This window comes from Trichechus manatus, unplaced genomic scaffold, assembly GCF_000243295.1.
Source record: "Trichechus manatus latirostris isolate Lorelei unplaced genomic scaffold, TriManLat1.0 scaffold00202, whole genome shotgun sequence".
Lineage (NCBI taxonomy): Eukaryota > Metazoa > Chordata > Mammalia > Sirenia > Trichechidae > Trichechus > Trichechus manatus.
In genome coordinates this window covers 274,741-300,842 of record NW_004444138.1, presented here as the reverse complement: position 1 = coordinate 300,842, position 26,102 = coordinate 274,741, and positions in this window count along the sequence as shown.

The following is a 26,102-nucleotide window of genomic DNA, read 5'->3' as shown; positions in this document are numbered from 1 at the left end:
TAATACTATTCCAGGGATTATGCCAGGTATTTTGGTAATAGGAAAGCAGTGTGATATAGTGGAAAGGTATAGGTTTGGAGCTGCAGACAGACTTGCATTCAAATCTCAGGTCGTCTAATCATGACCTTGGGGCCAAGTTATTTGAAGTCTGGAAGCTTGTGTGAGCATCTTCTAAAATGGGGATAACAAGACCTAGCTCAGAGGATCATTCTGAGAATTCAGTGAGATGCCTTGTGGAAGGTAATGGGGGAGTGACTTTGGGCAAAGGACTTTATCTCCTTAATTTTCAGTTTCCTAGATTTTGAAAGCACCACCTGGCTGTCAGTGTGTCATACTGTGGTGACTTGTGTGTGGCTGTGATGCTGGAAGGTATGCCACCGATATTTCAAACATCAGTGAGGTTACCCATGGTGGACGGGTTTCAGCAGAGCTTCCAGACTAAACTAGTCTAGGAAGAAAGGCCTGGTCATCTACTTTCAAAAATTAACCATGAAAACTTTATGGATCACAACAGAACATTTTCTGACTCCTTTGCTTTGGACATGTCATCAATCGCTGTATCAACCACAGTGGCATCAATGGCTGGAGGATGACATTGTGTTTGATGAAGTAGAGGGCCAGCAAGGGTATGGGAGACCCTTGGTGAGATGGGTTGGCACAGGAGCTGCAACAATGGACTTCAACATGCTGGCTATTGTGAGGACAATGCAGGACCAAGCAGCGTTTTGTTCAGTTGTACATAAGGTCACTGTGAGTTGGAATCAACTCAACGGCAGTTAACATCATCATTAGATTTTGAAAAAGGGAGGTTAATAGAGCTCACCTCACATTAGACATTACAGACAGTGAACAGAATGCACCCAGCCTAAGTTGCCAAGCAAGACTCAAAAAAGGGTGGCTGATTCTAGTTCTGGTACACTGTGGTCTTCGTCTTCCTTGGACTTCTACTCTAACTGGGGAAGTAGGTGGTACCTACACCAACCAGGTCCTGCAATCGGAACACAGTATAAGATTAGGTTCTCAGGGGCTTTGTTCAGTTTAGAGAAAATGAATATCAGGAAGTGCAGAAGTGGTCAGAATCCATGGGGAAGGGAAGACTGAGCCTCCACTGACCTTGAAGGGACTTGAAGGATGGGTAACGAGATTCTGATAGGAAAAGGAAAAAAAAAAAAAAAATCATGGCTTTCCAGGAAAATGAACCACACAGGTAAAGGCAATGAGCTGGGAATAAATTGAGCAGCTTAATTGAACAGGGCGATTGGTAGGGGGAGGTGGGAAAGGAACTTAGGTAAATTGAACCTTAATGAGGATCTTGATGATAAGCAGGTCACCCACAGATAGCTCCAATGGTAAATGCTTTACAATGATCAGGTTCAAAGACCCAGTTAAAACAGCTAATAATTAAAACCGTACAACCAACCCCATCTCCCAGTCATACCTGGGTGAACCCTAGTGCAAAACTTACTCTCTGCCCTGTCTTACCTGACTTCAGAAAGCGCTGTGATTTCTCTCCATGCCAGCTCGTGCACTATGTAGTCAATTTATAGTTTACAGGGATTTCTGACACACCCATGTACATTTTCCACTGAGGTCTGTACTTTTTCCTAGACCCACCCAAATTCCAGAGTATGGTTCACTGGTGTGCCAAGTTCATATTCTTTCTCTTCTGTGCCGCTCTCCTCACTTCAGAAAACTTTAGAGTTACCTTTTTAATGTTTCAGTATATTTTTAACAGCAAAGAAAGATCCTCAAGAAAAATAAATAATTGCAACAGTAATTTCTGATTCCATGTGCCATGTGAATAATATTAGCTTCTAGAGGCAAATCCAGTACTCTAGCTGTCACATACAAAGGCTTGTTGATCAAATTTTGAGTGGAGAGAGGGATGTATTCCCTTTTGATGGTTAAGAAAAGAAAAACTGCTTGAGGATTGTGCTTAAGGGTGGTGACCTAGACTGTGGAATTCAGGGTTTCTTTACAAAGTGAGTTTTCAAAAGCAGAACTACGTGTGTATATATATACCTATATATATTTCTGCTTTTAAAAATTTATATGTATATATATATATATATATATATATCTCCCCCATGCATCTGTCAGTTTGTCATACTGTGGGGGCTTGCGTGTTGCTGTGATGCTGGAAGCTATGCCACAGGTATTCAAATAGCAACAGGGTCGGCCATGGTGGACAGGTTTCAGCTGAGCTTCCAGACTAAGACAAACTAGGAAGAAGGACCTGGCAGTCTACTTCTGAAGGGAATTAGCCAGTGAAAACCTTATGAATAGCAGCAGAGCACTGTCTGATATAGTGCCAGAAGATGAGCCCCCCAGGTTGGAAGGCAACAATGGGCTCAAACATAACAACGATTCTGAGGATGGTGCAGGACCGGACAGTGCTTTGTTCTGTTGTACCTAGGGTTGCTATGAGTTGGAACCTACTGGACGGCATGTAACAACAACAGCATATGTATATAAATAAAGTTGTTAGGGAGGAAAATAGGAATGATTTTTGATCATTTTGAGAATGGTTATTCCATAATGATTCACAAAACTGATTTCACAGAAGTGATTTCCCTGACACCATCACAAAAATCATCTCATTTAATCCTTCTGTCATCCCTGTGCTACCACCCATCTCTCAGTTAGTTGCACTGTGGTGGCATGCATGTTGCTGTGATGCTGGAAGCTGTGCCACCAGTATTTCAAATACCAGCAGGGTCACCCATGGTGGACAGGTTTCAGTGGAGCTTCCAAACTAAGACAGACTAGAAAGAAAAGTGTGGCAATCTACTTCTGAAAATTAGTCAAGAAAACCCTACAGATCACAACAGAACATTGTCTGATATTGTGCTGGAAGAGGAGCCCCCTAGATCCGAAGGCACTACACAACAGACACAACAATGGGCTCGAGCATGCCCGTGATCGTGAAGATGATTCAGGATCAGGCAACATTTCATTCTGTTGTATATGGGGTCGCCATGAGTCGCAGCAACTTTATGCAACTAGCAAAACTAACAACAATATTATCCCTGCTAGTAGGAATTTCTCCCAGTTTATAGATGAGGCACTAAGAAGTTAGATAACTTGGTGAGGATCACACCTGCCCCCCTACCCCATTCCCCTTAAGTGGGGACTCCGATCTGAGGCTTCCACCTCCTGGTCTAACCTTTTCACCAGCTGCCTGAAGTAAAAGCCTTGTGTTCAATTTGGGGTGGGGAAGGAGGATGGAGAGAAATTGTTGGTGAGGGCTGGGACCTGGAGTGGAGAGAGAAGGAACTGACATCTGTTCATTGCTTCCCATATTCCGTGCAATGTGCTAAGAAACTCTTTGTCAGAAGAGTAGTGTAACTTACCAATGTACTGTGGTTAAGAGATTGTTGTTAGCTGTCACCAAGGCAGCCCCTGACATATACGGTGACCCCATGCACAATGGAAAGAACTGCTGTCAGGATCAGACTGTTGTGATCCATAGGTTTTTGTTGGCTGATTTTCAGAAGTGGATTGCCAGGGCTTTCTTCCTAGTCCATCTTAGTCTGTAAGCTCCACTGAAACCTGTTCAGCATCATAGCAACATGCAAGCCTCTACTAACAGACAGATGGTGACCGTGCGTGAGGTGCATTGGCTGGGAATCGAACCTGGGTCTCCTGCATGGAGACTAGGCTAGGAGACTGCACACCTGGAATTCGTACCCAAGTATGTGGGACTCCAAAGTCCGTGTTCTTTTCATTTGATCCGGCTACCTCTCTTGTCTGAACGGCCCTCTGTTTTCGGTGCTTCTGGATGATCTGTGAGGGGCTTATTCTCATCCTCTTCCCACCTGTTTTTCTGTATGGTTCCAAATAATTTTGTCAGACATTTTTATTCTCCTACCCAGAAGTTCCCAATATATGTTTGCTAAGAAAATTCAGGCTGTGATTTTATTTTTTTAATTCCACTTACATATTTTCTTCTAAACTACCATAATACAGCACTTTACATTTTGCTAACTGCAGTACAGCTCTGAAAAACCAGAAGGTAGTCCCAGCAAAACAAACTTCAAACTGCATGTGGGTTCAAGTCCATCAACAAATTGTTCTGAAGGGAACTGGCATTTCTTCCTTGTTCTCTCTCCATTGTTATTGCTATCTTTGCCGAATCCTGTTTGTGTTCAAAAGGTCGCCGATCTTACGAAAGAATAAACTTAAAAGTCTTGCTTTAATCATTGCAGTAATTAGCAAATCTGGACACTATCTTCGCCTTTTTACTGGAAACGCGTTCAAGAATGGGCTTGCAGCTTATTCAGATTTTGTCAGAAAACTGAAGCACACAACTTGCAAAAACCAGGTATTCACCTAGTTTTAAAGGGGCTCAAGTGGTTGGAACGTCCATGTTTTCAGTGATTGTCATATAATTCTTCAGACTACAGCTGCACATGTAATCATCCCTCCGAGCTAAGCGTATGTTTTAAAAATCATGAGACATGTTAATGTATTGAATAACTTAGCTGACTTTAAGGAGAAAAGGGAATGGGTTACCCACACGTTGTAAAGTAAATAGAGAACAAGAAACAATCACCATCAACAGGCTTAGAAACAGCTTTTCTCCAGCCTTTGAGAACTCTGATTTGCCAGCCAAACATTAATCTCTCAGTGCCTCCACCATTTTTCTGGAGTGTGTGTTGGGAATCTGGCTACCAAACTCTCTTCTGCCATCTTTTCTTGTTGCACCTTCAAACTCTCCACTGCTTCTTTCCTTTGACTCCTAAGCATTTTCAGGACTCCATTCCTTCTTTCTTCTCTGTTACATGAGCCAACAGTGGTACTATTAACTGTGTCTTCTTCAGAAAATTCCTACTGTCATTTACTGTTGGGCCAGAGACTCTTTGGTCTTCAATCTGCTTTTCTGATGATTCATTCTCTTTCTGCTTTGTGGACTGTTGTTCTTCTCCAACCCCCAAATTATGTCTCCCAAAGTCTTATGCTCATCCTCTCATTTTCTCTTTGCACTCCCTTGGCATTCTCTACCTTACCCTTTTGACCTTTCTTCATCCCATTACTTCAACTGTTGCTCATCTACAGCAAAGGCTTGGTGGTGGTTCAGTGGTAGAATTCTCACTTTCCCTGCTGGCAAACTGGGATTGATTTCTGGGCAATGCACCTCATACACAGCCACTGCCCATCTGTCAGTAAGGGCGTGCGTGTTGCGAGTATGCTGAACAGGTTCCCATGAAACTTCCAGGCTAAGATAGACTAGGAAGAAAGACCTGGTGATCTACTTCTGAAAATCAGCCAATGAATACCTTATGGATCACAACAGTCTGATCTGCAATCAATCATGGGGATATCAGAGGACCAGGAAGCATTTTTTTCTGTTGTGCACAATGTCACCATGAGTCAGGGGCTGATTTGAAGGCGGCTAATGACAATAATACCAACAACATCTTCTCTGAGATCCAATCAGTACTTCCAACATCCCTTGAAACATCTCTCCTATAAAAACTGTTCAGGTCTCAGGACTTACTTATTCAAAACTCAACTCATACTATTCTTCCTAAGTCTGGTTACTTAGCCTGACTTTTGTTCCTTAGCCACAGCATCTGCATTCTCCCACCTCTCTAATATCATTAAACTCCTTCACTCCTGTATCCAATCCCGTGTGACCGCAGAGTCTACCTTCTTAATGCAGCTGGCATGTGGATCTCTCTTTCCAACATCTGCAGCCACTGCTTTGACCCGGGTCTGCTTTAGTTACTACCTAGCCTCTCAAAATTCCCTTCCAACTAGTCACTTGGCTGCAATGGTCTCCCCACACCACTGCCAGACTGATATTTCTAAAGTGCAGCTCAGAACCCATTAGTTTACTGGTTTAAAACCAAAACAAAGCCTTCAGTGACTTCTCATTGTTCACCAAACTCAGCCCCAACCAGTCCTTCCCAACCAATCCTTCCCAAGCATTCCTTTCCAAGCAGCCTATCCTTGAGTGTCATCTCCACGACAGAGGAACTAAGGGTGAGACCTCTAGAGATAGACAGCTTCGCTTCAGAGCTCAGCTCAATCCCTCCTGAAGCTGGCCACAACAAGCAATTTCTGGCCCCTGTGTCTTGGGTGCCTCATCTCTAAAATGAGGCTAACAATAAAGCCTACTTCACAGGCAGTTGTGAGGATGAAGAAGTACTAAGTACTGTGTCTGGCCCTTAGTGAGCCCTTAGCAGTACATTATAATCCTCGTCTTGGTTCTTGTCATCACTCTCCTATTCCTTCCCTATGGTCACCTCAACCCCTGTCCACGTGTGGGCCTTTCTTCACTGTCCTTCTGCTGCATCTTTCCTCATGTTCTCCTGGCGTCTGATGACTTCTCCTCCTCATCCTGACTCTTGAACCCTATTATCCTTCAAGGATCATCACAGATGCCCCAAAGTCTTTCCCAATTGTCTCCAAAGTATGTGCTCTTTCCTTCTTTTACTTTACACAGCCCTTTGCCAGGGCCCCTCATATAATTCTCACCACGCCCCAGCTCGAACCACAGCCATTCTTGTGCTTTGTATATTGTCTATTTCTCCACCTCCATTCACATCCAAGCCTCCTCCCCACAGCAGACAGGAGTTTCCTTGAGCCTTCTCCACCTATGTCTTCTGAAGTACTGCCACAGCAGAGCAAGTGGCCAACAAGCATGGGCTGAGTGGAGATGCCTGAGGATTAGATCTTAACTCCCCCAAACAAAGCCCAAAACAAAACCAAACTGTTGCCATGAGTTTATTCCAACTCATGGTGACCCCAAGTATATCAGAATAGAACTGTGCTCCATAGGGTTTTCAGTGGCTGATCATTTGGAAATAGACCACCAGGCCTTTCTTCTGAGGTGACTCTGGGTAGACTTGAACCACTAACATTTAGGTTAGCTGCTGAGCATGTTAACCATTTGTACCACCCAGGAACTCCAACTATCCAAATCCTCATTCAACATACATTTCTACCAACTATAAGGTTTGTAATTCATAGACTATTTCTCCATATATAGAAAGCATAGACTAGGAAACATTCCCGGAATATTGGCCTAGACAAGTTAATATCCATAATTACAAAGTTAATGTTTAAATATACAGACCTCATGCCGTCCTAGACTCTGAAACACCATATACCGCCGTAGACGGCTCTGAGTCGGAATGAAATGCATTTGATTGTAATCACAGAAAAGTAGGTCTTATGGGTTTTATCCCTATAATATTTCATCTTTAAAATGGGTAAATCTTAGAAAATTCTCTTCAAGTTAAAATTTAAAACACATTGAGAGCCAAATACCTTTATTGCCACAGGTATGCTAACACAGACCATGTCTAAATATAGCATTTGAGAGAAACTAAAACGACGCTAATTATGTTGTCTCCTGGATTTGCTGCGCCATAGATCAAATCACCCCTTTCCACCCCAGGATTGCAGTAAATTCTTCCTTTTATTTCTTTCCCTGGTTTTCTCTTCCAGTCCACACTCCCACTCTGAACCTGCTGGCTCTGTTTTTCCTTTTCTGCTTTATTTCAATTTTCTTCATTTTTTCCTTTCCAAAATACTCTACATATCTCTTCTTTTTCCCTTATTGGGCTTACACAACTACTGTATTGTAGGCAGATGGTGCTCTGTTCATTCTCACTGAGAAAATTTCTCTCCCTCATTAATAACCCCACTTCGTAATTCTGCAAACCAATCTATCCCTTTGTAATGTCCATCAAGGGAGAAACTCAAAAAATAAAAAAAAATAAAAACAGTTTCCATCATGGCAACTGCAAGTGTATCAGTGTAGAACTATGCTCCATATGGTTTCTAATGGTCGATTTTTCAGAAATGGATCACCAGTACTTTCTTTTGAGGTGCCTCTGGGTGAACTTGAACCTTGAATCTTTTGGTTAGCAGCCAAGTATGTTAACCAGTTTTGCACCTAGAGACTCTAAGGGAGAAACCAAAAGTCAAACCAAACCAGTTGCCTTTGAGTCGATTCCGACTAATGGTGACCCCGTATGTTTCAGAGCAGACCTTCTCTCCATAGGGTTTTCAACGGCTATGATCTTCCAGAAGTCAATTGCCAGGCCTTTCCTCTGAAGCACCTCTGAATGGGCTTGAACTGCCTATATTTCAGTTAGTAGCTGAACGCTTAACCACTTGTGACACCCAAGGTAACTCCAAGGTAGAAAAGGCACCAGAAAATAATTTTTAGGTATGTGTATTTCCAAATACTGCAGATGAAATGTTCTGTGTTGGCAGACTGGAATGGGTGTAGATTCATGGTGCAACCGAAGATGTAATTATAGCAAAAAATTGTGCCTTCATGCCAGTGCATGTTGATTCAACAAATACTGCCTTAGGAACTACTTGTGCCCAGCACTGGAAGCACAAAGGGAGAATGAGCTACAATCTCCATTGCCTGGGAGCTTGTAGGACAGTGTGGGAGATAGGTAGGTAACCCGGTCTTTGTAAAGTAGGACCAGGAGATGACCCATGGCCAGGATGTTGTGGGAATCATAAAGTGGTGCCTGGACCTGGCTTAGTGGATCTGAGATGGTTCCCTGATGCTGATGCTGGACTTGCTCCTAAGCCAATGGAGAAAGTCTATAACTTCAGTTGCGGAAAATTAAATTATAGGCGTCGTGATGTAAAAAAAATAGTTTCTGAGGGACACTGTCTGTCAAAAGAAATATGCATGCAAAATCAAATTCAACAACTGCCTGAGTACTTTGCAGGTTCAAATATGAAATAAAATCTACAAACAAGATTCCACTACTGTGTATCCGGGTATACTTAGTTATATTTTTATTCAAATTTTAAAAATTATATATGTAAATGATTTAATCAAATTACCTCTTTGAGGCTTACCCTTATTTTTTGTTTCTTATCTAGTTTTAATTCATGATACATTCATGTATCTTCACTTACCTGTCAGTTTGTCATACTGTGGTGGCTTATGTCTTGCTGTGATGCAGGAAGCTATGCCACCAGTATTTCAAATACCAGCAGAGTCACCCATGATGGGCAGGTTTCAGCAGAGCTTCCAGACCAAGACAGACACGAGAGAAAGGCCTGGTGAGTTACTTCCAAAAATTAACTAATGAAAGGCTTGTGGATCACAACAGAACATTGTCCAACTCACTTGCTTTGGGTATGTCATCAGAAGGGATAAATCACTAGAGAAACACATCATGTTTGGTGAAGTGGAGGGCCAGTGAGGTTGAGGGAGCCCTGGTGAGATGGATTAGCACAATAGCCACAATGATGGACTCGAACGTGCTGGTGAATGTAAGGTTGCCAGGAGTTGGTGTTGACTGTATGGCCGATAATATATTTGCGTGAGGATGTGTGGATGCGTCTTTGTAAATTCACTTAAACCCCTTTGGGAAAAAGGGGAATATAAGAAAGTAAAGGAAGTGGGAGTAAATAAATTATTTGGGGATGCCTGTAAACTGTCACTTTGCAATCTCAAAGGCTGGCCGGTTGCCTGCTGAGGTAGCACAGCTCCCCCAAAATACAACATCCAACCAAGTGGAAGCAGGAACATCCTAATGTGTTCTTTCTTGATGCACTTGACACCTTGCTTCCCACAATGTGATCATTACGGTTGTGTGTCAGTTTGACTGGGTCATGATTCTCGGTGGTTTGGCAGTTATGATGTAGTTTGGCAGTTGTATGATAATGTGATCACTTCCACGATGAGATTTTGTATATTATGATCATCTCCATGATGGGATCTGCTACGAGTAGCCAGTCAGTTGAAAGATGGTTCCTTGGGGGTGAGGCCCACATTGAATATAAGTGGACTTTCTGGCAAGGCTCTAGGGCTTTTGCTGGCTCCGGATCCTGCAGCTGGCTCCTGTTCGTCTGACCTCGGATTCTTGGGACTTGAGCTAGAAGCTTACCTCTGTCTTGCCTGCCAATCTTTGATTTCATCGGTGTTCTCAGCCGGTGAGCCAGAGCCCTGCTGTCTGACCTGCCGATCGTGGGTTCACCAGCCCCTGTGGCTATGTGAATCAGGAGAAGTCTCCAGCCCAACCCACGTTCCAGCCTCTACAACTGCATGAGCCATTTCTTTAATATAAATCTCTCTCTATATATATATATTTATACACTTTACTGGTTCTGCTTCTCTAGAGAACACAGACTGAGACACACACCAAGCACAGCCTATGTCAAGTGTCTCCAGTGAGGCTGCATAAAGTTGTAATAGGGTGGGAGGAGGTGGAAACAGTTTTGTGGTCCAAAATGGTTGTACAACTCAGGGTTCAAAGTTAAAACATGTCTTGCTATAGGACTTCTTAGTGTTGGTAATATGTTACTGATCACTGTGAAGTTCTAGGAGGGGATTATAAAATATGAAGGACTTCCCAAACCTGTCTGAGTGCAGAGCTTCTTATTTCTTGCAGACCTAAAGTTATACAGAATCCTTCTCAGGAAATGCTGCTCACCAACAGAACCACCCAGAATAGAAGATACTTTGCTGTCAAACTTGATTGCATTTCAGGACTCTCCCTCTTGTCTCTGACTTGTGTCTTGCCCACAGACAGGATGCCTGATACATATGGCTGGCGCATAAGGGGTCTGTGTGATAAGGATCCCTTCCTCGTTGCCGGCTGTGCAGTAAGGATCAGCATGAATGCAATTCCCAAAATGTAGAGGTTGAACGATTCCAACTTCTTCATCCTCATCACCAGCTGCCCCTGCAGCACTCTTTCTCTCTGATCCCAGCTACCTGGAGCTAGTTCAGAGCTCACAAGTTAAAAGGACACTGTCCTTCACACTGTCAAATAGGCAGACACCAGCTGCAAGTTTGGGGAGACCACACAACATCCCAACTTTCTGCCTGCTGACCACAAATTCAGGAATGGTTTTCCACTACCTCTTCAGGATGCCAGCTGCAAGTTCAGGAGTCCACATGACACTCTTACTTTCTGACCTTTTGTCTTCTACTGCCCCTATGAGTTTGATAATTTGTTGGAACAACTCACAGAATTCATGAAGAGTATAACATCCTTATGACTCAAGATTTATTATAGCTAAAAAGATACAAACAAAGAGACACATAGGGCGAGGTTGGGGAAGGTTTCAGAAGCAAAGATTCCATGTCCCAAGGGAGATGCTATCCTCCTGAGAGCAGATGTTCTTATCAACTAGAAAGCTCTCTGAGCCTTCTTTTTGTTCAGGGCTTTTATCAGGCAGTCCTACGTGATAGACTAAATTATGCAACTTGATGCTAGTTGAGTGAGTCTTTTCTGGTCTGGCCAGCACAGATGCTCAGATGTGGCCTGAAAGTCCCAGACAAAGGGACCTCAATTATTCCAGTGGTTATTACTCTGGAGACAAGAACAAAGGCCACCTTACTTAGGGTAAAACTAGGTCATTTACCCCACAAAACTAGGTAATTTCTCCCCAATTCCCAGAAGACTGAGTCATAAAGGCACTGGAGTGGAGCCCTCCCCTCATCTCATCTCCCCAAGGTGGTCTTGGCCCCTGGGAGAAGCCAGCCCCTCTTCTGCCTTACCACACTCACCCCTGGCTTAATTCCCTCAAGCTCCTGGTGGCCAGGTTGGTTGTGGTGTCAGGAGATGGAGCCCTGAGTGTTTCTTAATCAGTTTATCACAGTATCTGTTTTGAAAAGGAGAGAGTCGTATGACATCATATCCAACTTCTTTGTTAACAAGTGATGTTAAGGGTCATGAGCAATGCCTGACATTTTTATACTATTTAGAAGGAAATTTTTTATTTGGATACTTTATCTTTAAGCTGTACCTTAAGGGGAAATTGTAGTTCAAAATTTATTAGACAAGACAAGATGTTTAAAATAAAACACCATTGTGTTATGATCTTGTTGACATTGAAATATTGTCTCTTTATACCAACTGTCTCTCTGTGCCTATACCGGAAAGATGTTTATCTGTGTTTTATTTACTATGCAAAGGCATCCAACTCTGTGGATCATAACAAATTATGGATAACACTGTGAAGAATGGGAATTTCAGAACACTTAATTGTGCTCATGCGGAACCTGTGCCTAGATCAACAGGCGGTCGTTCGAACAGAACAAGGGGATACTGCGTGGTTTAAAATCAAGAAAGTTGTGTGTCAGGTTGTATCTTTTTGCCATACTTATTCAATCTGTAAGCTGAGTAAATAATCCGAGAAGCCAGACTATATGAAGAAGAATGCAGCAGCAGGATTGGAAGAAGTCTCACTAACAACCTGCTATATGCAGATGACACAACCTTACTCGCTGAAAGTGAAGAGGGCTTGAAGTACTTACTGTTGAAGATCAAAGACTACAGCCTTCAGTCTGGATTACACCTCAACATAAATACAACAAAAATCATCATAACTGAACTAATAAGCAACACCATGATAAGTGGAGAAAAAATTGAAGTTATCAAGGATTTCATTTTACTTGACTCCACAATCAACACCTATGGAAGCAGCAGTGAAGAAATCAAATGATGCATTGCATTGGGCAAATCTGCTGCAAAAACCCTCTTTGCAGTGCTAAAAAGGAAGATGTCACTTTTTTGGACTAAGGTAAGCTTGACTCAAAACCAAAAATACAAACCCATTTCCTTCGAGTTGATTCCAACTCATAGCAACTTAATCAACTTATACGTATGCAAAAGTTCGACAATAAATAAGGAAGAGCAAAGAAGAATTGATGCATTTGAATTATGGTGTTGGCAAAGAATATTGAATATACTATGGACTGACAGGAGAACAAGAAAAATCTGTCTTGGAAAAAGTACAGTCAGAATGCTCCTTAGAAGCAAGGATGGTAAGATGAAGTCTCACGTACTTTGGATGTGTTATAAGGAGGGACCGGTCCCTGGAGAAGGACATCAAGCTCGGTAAAGTAGAGGGTCAGTGATAAAAAGGAAGACCCTCGATGAGATGGATTGACACAATGGCTGCAACAATGGGCTCGAACATAGCAACAATTTTGAGGATGGCGCAGGTCTGGGCAGTATTTCATTCTGTTGTATGTAGGGTCGCTACGCGTAGGAACTGACTTGACAGCACCCAACAACAACATACCTAGACAAGATCCCTGGGTAGCACAAATGGTTTGCACTAGGCTGGTAACCAAAAGCTTGGTGGTTTGAACCCACCCAGCAGCACTGTGGAAGAAAAGTCCTGGTAATCTGCTTCCATAAAGATTACAGCCAAGAAAACCCTATGGAGCTGCTCTACCCTGTAACACATGGGGTTGTTGTGAGTTGGGGCCAACTCACGACACAAGACGACAACAATAACATGCTTACTCAGTCAGTTTCATTATTAATGTTGTAGATAAAGACATACACATTTTTTGTCACTTTCACATGATGTAATGTAGCTTGCTGTGAGTATATAATGTATGTGATGTAACTTGCTGTATCTATGTAAATCCTTTCCATGAACTATTGAAAATATAAAAAAACAGAATAGAGTTCTCATTATTTAGTATTTAGAGAATGCTACACACTGGTGGCACAGTAGTTAAAGTGCTCAGCTCCTAACTGAAAGGTTGGCAGTTCAAACCCATCAGCCACTCCACAGGAGAAAGATGTGACAGTATGCTTCCATAAAGACTTACAGCCTTGGAAACCCTATAGGTCAATTCTGCTCTGTCCTGTAGGGTTGCTATGAGTCGAATTGATTCGACGGCAATGGGTTTTGTTTGGTTTAGGCATAAGCTGCCAAGCACTTCAGGATTCATATATTTTCTTTAACTCCTAGCAGGTATGTGGGGATGGAGTTCATAGGAAGAGTACAGATGGTACTAGTTGTCACAGTATTTCAAAGAAAAGGATGAACTTTTCAAACTTCTTGAAAAGTTGGGGATAGACACAAAGGTTGACTTAGGAAGTAGGAAATCAAGATTCAGGGAGCCAACCTTGTGTCCTTTGGCAAAGAGGACTAAGATGGAGCAAGATATCAATCTGCAAATATTTGAAAATGTAAACACCATTGAGTGAGAGCATATCTGTCCTGATAGGAATAGGCTTAGCAACATTAACACCGAGAAATGACACTGTGAATTGCTACCGGCCACTGGACACAGCGCTAATGGAAACTGAGGGAGGAGGCAGCCTGGGCCAGACATAGATATTTCACAAGAGAATCTCAAGTTCTTTCCTTGAGAAGCACGTTCTTGATGCATTCAATATCGTTCTATATTCTAGATTCATGAATGGCATGATGTTCTTCAGGTTTCATTTCAAGTTGAGAGCTTTTCAAGTGGAAAAGGGCACCATTAATTGCGTCATACACAGCAGTACCAACATACTCTGCTGATACGAAAACCAGCCTTGACAGTATCTTACCCTTGGGCCTAGATGTGACAAAGTATGAGTCTACGTTTCGTTGCGACAAGCCAGTGAAATGAGCAGTGTTCTAGATATCATCCAGATAGTTTTTCCCTACATCAGTGATCATTAGGTATGCATAAGCATGATTATTTGATATATTTGCTTATCATTTCTCAGATTCCTTAGAGGGAAACCAGCAGTTAAAACTCAACCATTCATTCAAGAAACAAGTACTGGGCCTTTATTAGGTATGACACAGAGTGGGTTTATCGTGAAGTTCATGAACTCAAGCTTCAGGGCTCCTTGCTTGCATCAGCCCTTTGCAAAGCTTTGTGCCAAATTTGATGGTCATAATTGTGCATTTATTTTCCTTAAAAAAATGCCCCTAAATCATGTAATCTTCCAAAACAAATTGTATAATCTTCCAAAACAAACAAACAAAAGCAAACCAGTTACCATCGTGCTGATTCTGACTCATGGTGACCCCAAGTGTGTCAGAGTAGAACTGTGCTCCATAGGGTTTTCAAGACTATGACTTTTCAGAAGCAGATCACCAGGCCTTTCTTCTGAGGTGCCTCTGGGTGGATTCAAACCACCAACCGTTTGGTTGGTAGTCAAGCAACTAGCCATTTGCACCACCCAGGGACTCCTGTTTAATCTTTAGGTTCCATAAAACCCTGATCAGCTTCTGGTGCTAGCACTGGAGAAAACAGGCAAAAATTTCATAGTCACCAGCCCAACCCCAGGGTAAATCCAAATAAGGTAGGATGTGGTTTGAAACCCTAATTCAGTCACTTGGATCCTCAGAACAATGTGATTGTATCCCTCCTCTGTATTACCCCCTTTGTATGCAAATGGCCCAGCTGCGCCTCTGAGGATTAAGGAGATCTGTAACTCCAGTACCTGGTCAGGTTCAGGATTCCATTGACCCTGAGACCACCACTGAGGATATGAGTAGCCAGTGCAGCCACTATAGCTGTTGCCCAGTCCACGAAGGAAGGAAGGAGTGTCTTACTTTTTTAAAATTTGAATCCTTTAGATTGCTCTGAACTTGGGCTGCAGGGTCATGGGGGAAAAACAAAAATTCGATCATTCTCTTGCTAATTTTTTCAAATATTTCTTCTTTGTATCCTCAGTCCTGAGTTAGCATAAACTGCTGTCATTTAATTGCTTCTGACAGAAAACAAATTGGATAGTTGACACGTGTGTTTCTGTCCCCCAAATCCAAACCTTCTCCTTCTTCTTGTATATATTCTGTTGTTGTAAGCATCATCATAAGCTGCCATCCATCTTTCTTAAGTGACGAAAATATCTAGACTATTTTGCTATAGAATTTTAGGGCTAGAAGCACAGAAAAGCATTTTAGGAATTAGGGTTCTACTGTGCACCTCTAGAGTCAAACTGGATTGTTGATCTATTCACAAGCTAAGGCATGGTGCCCATTGAAGAGAATGGGGCTTTAGGACTCCATGGAACTCCAAACAGAGCTCATGAAGCTTGGACCTTTTCTTTATGAAAAAAGCACATATGCTATTGGCTAAAAAGCCCCTGGTAATGCAGTAACAGGAGTCCCTGGGTGGTGCAAATGGTTAAAGTGCTCGGCTGCTAGACGAAAGTTGAGAGGTTCGAGTCCACCCAGAGGCACTTCCAAAGAAAGGCCTGGTGATCTACTTCTGAAAAATCAGCCACTGAAGACTCTGTGGAGCACAGTTCTACTCTGACACACCTGGAGTTGACCCGACGGCGACCATTTTTCTGTTTTTTATTGGGGTAAGGATTTGTTTATGTGGACTCCAATTGCCTTATAGCGAGTGGAGACCCCCCACACCACTGTCTGAGCTGATCCGGAGAGTACTTTGCAGAGGTGGCACCAGTCATCAGATTCAACTTTCTCATCTTGTCTTTTTTCAGGAATGTCTTAAAAAAAATTTGTTTTTCTTTAGTCGCAATAAAGTAAAACTTAGCAAATAAAATTTTCCCAGAACGTTTATTTTTAGATGCTAAATCTCCTCCACTCTGCTTTTAAAGGTTGGAAAGGAAGCATTCCTTTTCTCCTGCGGTTGAAAGTGAAGTTGGGGAAAGATTTGGCCCTTTGGGGGCTGCTCGCCTCTAAAGCTACTACCTGGCTGTGGAAATTCTTTATCTGTCTATAAAACTGGCATCAGGAAGCTACCTGGGCAGTGACAAAGAGCGAGGGGGGTGCAGGTCAGGTCTGCCCTCTCCCAGGGCACTGCATCCTTGAGGGGCATAGAGCAAGCCTGCCCTTGGTGACTTTGCTGCCCTGCTCCGCCACACCCCAGCCTCCAACTGCACCTAAGCTCCACTCCCCAGGTGGCCCAAATGAGATAAAGGTGAAGGGCAGAAGACAGAGAAGGATGGGTAATAACCTGTGCCTGTTTTCCCTCTGGTATCTGCACATTAATAAGCAACATGCTCTTCTTTGCAAATATCAAAGCCAATATTCACTCTTGCAATAGTTGCCTGACAGCTTTTGGAGTAGAGTCATTTTGACTTGAAAGAAGAATGAAAACAACACGTTTGGAGATTATCTGATTTACTCCAGCATGAAGTGTTTGAATTTTGCAGTGGAAAAGACAGCAGCTGTATTACCTATATGTTCGAAGAGTGGCAAGAATGATTCGTGAGTTTTATATGCCTTAAATCAATGTTCCCAGAGCCTAGTCATCTGCAGCCTTACCCTGCTTGCAGCTCATTCTCTGGCTTGTGAGGTCTGTTCTAAGATACTGATGCATCTTACATGCAAATACATTCTACAGTCAGCTCTGGAGTCCCAAGCTATGTGTGCAAAGAAAGCAGTGCACTGCTCCATGTCTAACAGAGGGGTTCAGAGGAAGGCTCATTCTCGTACTTGACATTTACTGAATCAGTTCAAAAAAGTTTGACTATCTATTTGGTGCCTGGAGCCACATAGGAGTGGTTTTCCTTATACCATGCTTTTTTTTTAAAATTTTCTTTTTTCCCATGCAAAAATTTATACATACATTGTTACGTGACTCTAATTGCTCTCCCCATGCTGTGACAGCACACTCCTCCTTTCCACCCCTGATTCCCCATGTCCACTCACCAGCTCCTAACCCTCTCTGCCTTCCCATCTCACCTCTGGACAGAAGCTGCCCATTTAGTCTCTTGTATCTACTTGAGCTAAGAGGCACACTCCTCACGAATGTCACTTTATGTCCCACAGTCTGGTCCAATCCCTGTCTGAAGAGTTGGCATCGGAAATTGTTTTAGTTCTGGGCTGATAGAGAACCCAGGGGCCATGCTTCCTGGGGATGTACCACGCATTTTGTAGTCATCAGGTATATAATCACACACACACACACACACACACACACACACACACACACACGCACACGCACACACCTCAAAACAAGAAAGCGAAGCTCTTTCTAGACTTCCTCGACACGGAGCAGAACGAGAGTCTGCTCAGCCCTGTGCGAAGGGGCCGACAGACCTGCTTTTCTTGGCTCTCCAGTGCTGCTGGCATGTGAAGCGTGGGGTCTCTCTTTCTCTCTTTCCCCCCCAAATGCAAGCTCTCTGCATCTGTCACAGTGTGCAGAGAGGAAATTGGGGAAATAGCACTCTCTGCAAAATGACCACAACTGTTGGTGGGAAGGAGTGGTAAGAGGAAGGGGAGGTCTCTTTCAAAATGTGTTTTCCTTAAGCAACCAGAATCACAAAACTCAACTAAATCTATTTCTATAAAAGCCCCGAACTACCATGTGTTTATTTAACTCAGCTCAGAAACGTCAACTCTGTTATTTGATTAGCATTTCTGAGATAGGACTACTGGCGATTTTGTTAAACGCTTGTACTTTCCAACTTTTTCTAAGGTGCTGGGAAGACTTGTCATCTGGCCTCTGGGTTCCTCCCGGAATGGTCACCTATTAGATTTACAGCTCAAAAAGGAAGGAGCTGCTAAAAAATGAAACTCCAAAAAGGTAGGGAAAAAAAGATACTGGTAGAAGCTGTGTGTGAGGTAAGTGCTTAGCTGCTCATCTGGAAGCTGCCCGGGTACTTGGTTTTCACAAAATGATGGTATTTAAAAATGCATTATAGTTCTATTCTACTCTTTTCTTTTGATTCTTGGGACAATTTTAAATTGGAGAGAATGTGTCACCTGAGGCTATTTGCCGATTGTTAAGTATTTGTTTTAACATTGACAAGAGACAGGAGAACTGACATAACAGTTGATTGCGTGTGTGTGATTTTGAGGTAAAAAACAAACAAAAAAACTTTAAGAATCACAATATTTTCAAAAATCCTTCCTATAAGTCAAAGAAAAAAAAGTCAAAGATAATTTCAGATAAAAAGAAATCAATCTAAAAGTTTCTTAGTGGGAAAAATTGGGGTCCTTAATTTTGTAAAATTGAAGACTGCTTTCGCTGTAAATGTTGCAACCAATGACTTAAAGAAATTGTGAGGTCAGCAAGCAGCTACAGAACAAAAAATTCTTATTTCCTTCAGGCAACTAAATGCGGAAGTGCAGAGGGGAGATAAAACTAGGCTTCGCAGGAGCAAAGTGGAAATTTCACCCAGTGTGATACTTATTTGCTGAGAATAGTCTAAAGTCACGTAAAATTATACATAAATTATAAAAAAAGCATAATCCATGGGTTGTGAACAAAGTTCATAACGTTTCCAAAGTCAGAATTGTTTACATTCCTTATACCTACCACAGAAAACTTACATCACTTTTTTTCTCGTAAGGATAGGTAACAGATTTTAAAATATCCCGGTGAGGTTTCGCCTACGGCAACCCAAACTGATTTCTCCACTGACAAAGAAAAATAACTGACAGAAAATCACCCAAAGAATGATATAATCGCTTCAGATCAATAACAAACTTGCTGACAGAGACCAGGAGGAAAAAAAAAAAAAAAAACACTTGCAAGGAGAAGTGAGAGTAATTCTTACCCCGCAATCTAGATCACTTTTACCCAGAGCAAACAAGACAACATCTGGAGATTGTTTCTCAGGAAAGAATAAAACACTTTTTTTTTAATCCCATCATTAAGTAAAAACCCGTTTTCCATATGCAAACAGCACTTGTAAATTCCCCCAGATAAGCTTAGAGTCTTGAATGATTTAAATCTGTTTTAAAAGAATCATAACTTTCTCATTACCTTTGGAAGCAAAGTGTTTCAAAAAGATCCTCTAGCTTGCCACATGCGTCACGGTTGAAGTAAGTGCGTACCTCTTACCTGCAATGAATGTGGACTCCTGGCTGGATGTAGAATTATGACAAGGCAAAAAAAAAAGATCAGTTCATGCAGGTTGCCTTGGAAAAGATAGGTGCTTAAGTTTTCTCCAGATGAAGAAAACTCCCTCTCGCTGCTCTCTGTCAGTCAAAAGCAAGTTGGTACAAGTTTGAGTAGGAATTACCTGAAGGAATTGAAAAGAGAAAGAAAAAGATTGGGACAGATTGGGCGGAGGGAGGGAGGGAAGAAGGGGAAAGAAGGAGGGGGGAGGGAGCAAAGGGAGGAAAGTAGGGAGAGAGAGAGAGAGAGAGAAGGAATCTGAGAAAGAAGTCCATGATGTCAGCAGTGCGTCTTAAGGAAATCTACAGACCAGCAAAAGATTCTAATGGACCCTCAGCTCTAGGCTCTACAAACACCTGTATAAAAGAAATTCATGCCACTGAATCTTTGAAGAAACTTCAGCCACTCTTATCAAAGGCTTTTTAAGGCGTCTTTGACTAAGTAAATCATAAATAACAAGATTATCTTTTCTAAGAAGCTCTCCTTTACCTCTATGCTCTCCCGTCCTCTTCTCTCTCCCATTCCAAATGAATATTAACAAAACTCCCTGCCTCCTTGGAAAGTCAGGAGGAACTGGGACAGACGATACATGTAGCAAACACGCATGCTCATAAGCAGGAAGAAACAGAAGAAAATGCATGTTTTTAGCTCAATCCCCTTATGGCCTTGTTGAATTTTCCTATAGCATCTGGTTTCCCTGATCAAAAAATATAAAGATGTTGGACAGATATGGGTGAAGTTGAGTTCTTCTGGGTCCAGGAAACTGGGAGTGGGGATACACACTGGAATTTGGTTTCCAACATTCTTGCAAAGACTTAGGCTCTTTTATGAGAAATGGATGGAATTCCATCCTTAAGGCAGAAACCTAAGGGAAGATCTTTTTGTCTCTGGAAAGGGAAGCAGCCAGCCTGTTTCTGGAATACAGTCCTGTGTCCTTCCTAGCCTGAGCTATTTCGTGTCACTGGAGGCCAGTCCAAGGCTCATGTGGCTGACCGCCTTACCAGGGCCAGACTGCAGTTACTAGCTGCCTTCGAGTCATGGCGACCTCGAATGTAACGAAATGAAATGCTGCCCAGTCCTGCACCATCCCGATGATTGGTTGTGGATCGGACCATTGTGATCCATAGGGTTTTCACTGGCTGATTTTTGAAAGTAGATTACCAGGCCTTTGTTCCTAGTCGTAGTCTGGAAGCTCTGCTGAAACCTGTTCAGCATCACAGCAACATGAAACCTGTACAACATCAGCAACACACAAGCCTCCACTGACAGGTAGAGGCTGTGTATGGGGTGCATTGGCTGGGAATGGAACCCTGGTCTCCCACATGGAAGGCTAGAATTCTACCACTGAAACTTGGTAAATCCTGAGGCAGGATGGATTTTCCTATAGGTGTCTTTGCTAATGAGGTCCCTGCACACGGCTACAAAGCAGTGCCAAGGAAAGCAAAGTCTCTCTTGGTTTTGAAGGTGCCAATGGCATACTCACACGACCTCTGCACAGACGCCTCGGAGGGACCAGGATGCTGCATCTGGTTTAAATTGGAGGGTACAGAGTGAGGAGGGGGCTTGTTTTTTGATGGAAACAAATGATCCTACCTCTCCCCTGGATTCATGTGCACCCCTCCACTTCACCTGTGTGTGGCCACTGCTGTTCTGAGGACATGATCTGCCCCATTTTCACCTTTGCCCTCCCTCTGACTCAAAGGGCAGGCGTAAACCACTGTACTTGCGTGTTTCCCCAGCCGAAACAGTACACATTGGACTCCTTTCCTTTTGTCCCTTTCTGTCCCTTAAAGCAAAGGGGTCCCCTTCAATCTGGATGTGTAAGTGGTGAGCTTTGAAATAGGACCCTGGGCTTTCAAAGGCTTGGGGCTTGTGGAAATGAAGAACCCACACAATGTTTACACTTAAAGCTGGTGGGTCTTACACTAGAACTCTAGGATCGGATAGGCCCCCCATCAGGGTATTGTAAAAGTCCAGTATAAAAATGGGTAAACACAGAGGTGAAGAAAAACAAAAAAGGGAAGACCCAGGGTTAAAGAGCTGACCATATCCCACCTCATGTGATTTTCACAGGCTTTTTCCTCTGTCTGGAGTCCACTGGTGGCACAAATGGTTAATACACTTGGCTGCTAGCCAAAAGATTGGCAGTTCAAGTCCACCCAGAGGCACCTGGGAAGAAAGTCCTGGAGACCTACTTTGGAATAATCAGCCTTTGAAAACTCTATAAAGCACAGTTATACTCTGACACACATGGGGTCGCCATGATTCAGAATCAACTGACAGCAGCTCTTTCTTTGGTTTCCTCTGCCTGGAATGTTCTCCCTCTGATCTTCATTCATCTGCCTGACTCCTTACCACCATTCAGATCTTAGCCCAATGATAGCTTCTCGGAGAAGTCTTTCTTGACCTCCTCATCTAATATGGCCCCTTTCCAACTCTATACTTCAATACCCTCTTTTATGGTGTATACCATTTACCACTCTTTGAAATGTTCCTATCTCTTTATTATTTGGCCTGATGGCACAGCGATTAAGAGCTTAGCAGTTAACTAAAAGGTTGGCAGTTCGAATCCACCAGGCACTCCCTGGAAACCCTATAGGGCAGTTCTCCTCTGCCCTATAGGGTCACTATGAGTTCGAAGTGACTCGATGGCAATGGGTTTTTTTTTTTAACTACTCCATTTTAGAGCTTGATCCAAACTAAAACCAAACCAAACCCATTGCTATCGAGTCGATTCCAACTCATAGAAACCCTACAGGACAAAGTAGAACTGCCCCATAGGGTTTCCAAGGAGTGGCTGGTGGATTTGAACTGCTCACCTTTTGATTAGCAGCCTGAGCTTGATCATACCTGTCTAATTGGAGAAGTATCCCTCAAGAAATACCTGGCATATCTTTGTCCCCCTCAAATATGTGCCAAGTGAATTAATAAAATATTATAAATGGAGGATGTGATTTGTTACAATTGAACTTCAATTCATATCTCCATACTCCCCATTTGTCTATCTTGCACTTTATTTTTTATTGTTGTAAAAATATATATAACACAACATTTACCAATTCAATATTTCATATCTCCATATTTAATGAATGTTTCCAGCCTCAGCTTTCATTAATAAACTAACATTTAAATGCTATATCTCAATCTATAAAGCTCTTTCAGAAATGTTATTCATTTGGTGCTCAGACCAAAATGAAGGCATGATTAGTTGCATTTTAAGGGCGAGGAAAACTGAAGCCTCTCGGGGTTGTTACCCGATTTGCTCAGTCACAGAGCTGGAAAGTTGTGGACTGAGACTCAAATAGCTCTTCCTCCTCTTCGTCCATGCATTTTTCATTATGCCATATTTTTCTCAAATTAGTCTGTTGTGGACATACATATGTATGTGGAGATTCCTTTGAGTATCAAGTAATACACTGCATGAATTAGAACCATAATTTAATAGACTGGCAAGTTTTAGTTATTGCAAGACCACACATAGTAGAGCTCATATTCATTCATAACACAGTCTTAAAAATGATGAAAGAAGAAAATGAGTCAAAAGTAGTATGAATATATTATAAATTTACATGTTAAGACCTTTGTTTTGGTGCTATCCACCTATTTTTGTTCTTTTTCATTTGGTGGTATATCAATGATTGGGTCTTGAGGTTCTAGATCTGACAGAATTCACCAGAGGAGGTGAGGCGTTATAGATGCATGACTAAAGGGTTACAATGTGAGTGGGAACATTCTATGAGATTTCTGTTTCAGGGGACAGACTCTGTTCTACATGGTTTAATAACTAAGTAATCTATTTACGTATTTCTGAAAATTTCTGAGACTAAATGAGGGAAATAAGACAAACTTCAAGACAAAAATTATGTTGTGTCACCCAATCTCGTCACATCAGTGACTGAAAACTGTTTCACTACCTGGGTCTCAGGGATAGGGACTGAAATCTACTATATAAGATTGTGTGAAATAACACAGTTAATCACGTCAGGATTGAAGATGGTTAGTGTTATTGGTTACTTAGCTTAAAAACAAAAAATAAACATGGATGATTATTCAGTAAATCATGTTCTTTTTTTTCCCTAGTTGTTTGTTTTTAACCAAGAAGCTGATGAAAAGTAAGACTCTTAATTATGTCAAATTTAAATAGAATATACACCTAAAGCCTGGCTTTTTATCCAAAGTTCTATAAAGACATCCAGAAAACTGGGCAGAAAAGTTCAGAAGAACTAGCTTTTTTCAAGAGAGTCATTTCCCAAGAATAATTTCCAAAAAGGAAAAAAAAAATGCTGCAGTGCTTCCAATCCTCATCTTGGCTTGAACTGAGACATAAAAACCTTGAAGTGTGATGAGAGGGAAAAATGCATTTGTACCTTTGAATAGATTCTATTTAAGTTGAGTTAGATATGGAACTATTTACGGAGGGTTATGTCAGTACTTAAGACTTCATTGGAGCCTCTTATGCCCGAACCTGCTTAAAGAATCCTCCACAGGTTAAGCATGGTTTGTCCAATGAATTGCCTGTAGTTTGTTTCCACCACCACCACCCTGGGGGCGTTTAAAATGCCCCTTGAGATGTAGGTGAGCTGAGAATGAAGTACGCCCATTTCAACTCTTTCAAGACTCTTCAGGTCAGATGTGGGGACCCATTTGCCTTTGATCTTTCTGGCGGGCAGCTTGTTTGAGGAACCCACAAAGCTAAAATCTTGTGTTATGGTGGGTTATTTAAAAGTGGATGTTGAGGCAAGGAGGTGTGTGCCATTTATTAAGGAATTGCTCTTAGGAGAAACCCATAAGCGAATAGGGGAAGCAAGTCAGGGAAGGAAGAACCCAAGCAAAGATGTGATTTCTGGCCACATCTCAGCCCCTGCCTGATCTGTGCAGAGCTCTGGAGTCAACATGGCATCTTAGGTTAAGGAGCTGGGCTTCATACTCTGGCTTTGAGTTGTTGACTAAGAGTGGATGTCGCTGGTGGGGTGCATGATCTCCCAAGCATTCTGGCTCTCTGCATCTATAACAGAAATTGCTCTCATGGCCCAAGGGCAGTCTTCCAAAGATGGTTGTAGGGACTCTGGCCATTAGAAGTAATACACACAGAAGCTTGGGAATGAGTGCTCAGAATAAAGGAATGGGATCTGAGGGGATCTGGGCAGACTACCAAGAATGTCGGCTACAATTGCTAATCCTGTGATTTTGTGGAATGTTTTCCTTTCCGTGATACTAGTCCTTATCATGGCTCCCATATTCCCTCATCATCCCCTGCCTTCCTCCTCCACACTGCCAGTTTCCCAACTGTAATAAAATTAGAAATCCCAGCACTAAAATGTGGTATTCACCTTAAAATGGATATGGTCTAATTGTGCACACGATCAGTTACTCAGTGCCACGAGGATCCCAACAGGGACTTCTATCTCTAACAGAACACTTTGTCATCAATACCATGCCAACTCAGTTAGGTTAGTAACTCCTTGCTGGGTTACAAAGACCCCACAGTCTCTGCACTTGAGCAGAAAGATGGGTAAAGAGCTAACTGTAATACAGTATGATGAGTACTATATAATCAAAATATTCCAGAAGCCCACAGAAAGGACCATCAACTCTGCCTGGGAGTTTGAAGGTAGGCTTCCAGAGGAAGCGGCAATTGAGTTCAGCCTACTAGATTTTCATAGGTGGGCACAAAGAAGAGTTGTAGGCATTCCAGAAGAAAGGAACAGAACAAATAATGGTAAAGATAAAAAAAAAAAAAAAAAAAAAAAAATGGCCAAGTAATTGACCTCAGGGACACTTTAACAATGTAGCTCTAACCTTAGCCTCATAGAGTTAAGACAGCAAGGATCACAAGAAAAATCACTGTGGTTATAGAATAATTAAGTGTCTTTCAGTAAGTTTGAAAGACTGTAGGTCAAATTTGTCTTAGTTTGGCCTCATATATAGAGAAGTATCCTTCTCTCCAATAACAACAAAAGAATAAGAGCCACATTTTATTTAACATTAACATTTATTAATATTAACTTTTTACAAATTAAGAAATCAGAGCTCAAATTAGTTTTCTGCCATTTTCCAACTTCCATTCAGACTTTTAAATCACCAAGCAGAAATGAGCTTGTCCAGAACTTACCCCAGATATCCCATTTTATCAAAGCAACTCACCAGCCCCTGGAGCCATCCTCATAAAAGTTATATGACTCTTCTTGCTCCTTTGCAGTCCCACCTCTCCCACCCAACAGCTTTCTTCCATTCTATGTCCCTCTCCATGGCTTGGCTCTGAGGCAGAGGGAAACTTTCACTAACAGGAATGTTCTAGAAAGAAAACAAGGAGAGAAATCGCATGGCCTTAGTTAGAGCTTGAAGAAACCTAGGGATCATCCAGTTGAGTTTCTTAATTTTGCTGAGTAAGACACAGAAGACCAGAAGAGAGTGACCTTCATGATGTCCACAGAGCATAGGATCTCAAGTTCACACCAACTTCTCATTGAAGGTCCTCATATGCTGTGTCATGCTATGTTTGTACCTGCATTTATACGTATTTGCGCCCATATATATG